The 1,842-nt window shown below is 37.0% G+C and overlaps 1 non-coding gene across 1 annotated transcript; it reads left to right on the top strand.

Annotated features, from left to right (window-relative positions):
• The first annotated feature begins 1,714 nt into the window (after positions 1-1,714).
• On the top strand, positions 1,715-1,842 carry LOC113834474. The gene has a single exon (XR_003482981.1). It is a non-coding gene; the product is annotated as a U6atac minor spliceosomal RNA (small nuclear RNA).

The raw sequence follows: 1,842 nt of genomic DNA, 5'->3' as shown, positions 1-1,842 counted from the left end.
TAGGGGTGATAAAGTGGAATGCTCTCAAAAGACCACAGCCTTCTTTGACAGCTAACTTGGGCTCAAACACTTCTTAATGACATTGCCATAAGTCTTCTGGACTGTATACTTGTGTAAGACCCTTGCATGTCCCCCTCCTTGCCTCATTTTTATTAGAGCTCAGAATGACTGCAGAATTTAAGAGCTAGCCCAGTTTGCTCATTCCTTCACTATTTTCTCTTGCATGGCCATTTTTCCTGATGCACTTTTTACCCCCAAATTGCCATTTGCTTTCAAAAAAAGTCTGATACATCCTTCATGTCAAGATGAAGACTTGCTCAAAATATACATTCTTTCAGGTGTGTTTATCAAGTGATAAATTTATTATCCTAGAGTCATTAATTTCCACTACTTTATAAAGCCAAAAGGGTGCTTGGACTTTGACCTGAAATTTCTCAAATCAATTGTCATGCTTATTTTAAGTGGTCTCAGAACTGCTAAACGGATTTGTCAAGAATGTTCCTCAAAACCCAAAGTTTAAACTGGCTCTAATTTTTACTGTATCTTCTACAGAGCTGGCAATCAAGTTAACACAGAATTAAAATTCAGAAGAAAAGAGAGTAATCAAAATTATTCAACTGATGAAAGTCGTAGTTCAGTTTAAAATACAGAACTCCCAATTCCAGGGTCAACACCTTATTTACAAAGAGTACTGTATTGCAGCACAAATTTAAAGAAGAAGAAGTTCTTATCTTCATGGCACTTAATTAATTAAATGATGAGTACTTATGGGAAAGGTGCATGATAAATAAAAGACCTAGAGACAGATGTTGGAGTTCAAGCTTCAAGCTGAAAATTAGAGAAACAAAGCTGCCAAGTCAGTAGATCTCACCTCTACCCAGCTGAAATGGCAATCCTGTCCCCATGAATCCTAAGAGGCAAAATGCTCTCAGTTCCTGTCTCCTGGTCCTTTTACTCCTTTCTCTGTCCAACCATATGACTCCTGTCTTTACTCCACTAGTGCCGGGATTAAAGGTGTGTGATCCCTGGTGCTGAGATCACCTTTGTGTGAGTTGTTTCTTTTAGGACTCGATCAATTTCATGTAGCCAGTGAGGCCTTGAACTAACAGAGATGTCTACCTCTTAATCCTGAGTCCTGGGATTAAAGGTGTATACCACCACTGCCTATCTCTATGGCTGCTGAGATTAAAGATGTGTATGACTTCTGCCTGATCTCTATAGCTTGTGGCTGACTTTGCTTACTGAATCCTCAAGCAAGCTTTAATAAATCATAAATAATATATCACCACAGGGAAACATGCTTTATTTCATTGATACACATGGCAACTGCCATCGTCTTGGAAAATCTAACAGTGATCTGTGGTCATTTTCACAGAACTTAACTAAGATGGTGGCTAACAGTTAAACAACAATAGGAGGGAAATAAATGATCATACTTACTAGAGCTTTTAAAAAATTTGAAGGTAATGATAAACCTTACACGGGTTGAAAATGACATCTGGAAGACTATTTTGGGATGGGCTTTTGAGTGATTATTTGACGTCTATTTTGAACATTGAAATAATGTAATCATGGAAATGTTGGTCTAGTTATGTACAATTTGGTAACTAAATTACATTTTTTTAACAAATTTGCTAGTTATTTCAATAAATCAATTGATGTTTTAATTGGTGCAATTCAGTTACAATTATATGTCCTGTCAAAAACAAATGTAGTTTTGTATGAAAGGGAAGGGAAGAAAGGTCAGCATTCTCCTTGGCCAGGGTAGAAGTACTCGAGTCTAACAATATGCATACGATGAAGGTATTGTTACCTACTTTTGGCCTTTAACCACTGCTTTTT

This window comes from Cricetulus griseus, chromosome 2 (genome assembly GCF_003668045.3).
Source record: "Cricetulus griseus strain 17A/GY chromosome 2, alternate assembly CriGri-PICRH-1.0, whole genome shotgun sequence".
Taxonomy (NCBI): Eukaryota; Metazoa; Chordata; class Mammalia; order Rodentia; family Cricetidae; genus Cricetulus; species Cricetulus griseus.
This window is presented reverse-complemented; position numbering and strand designations above follow the sequence as displayed.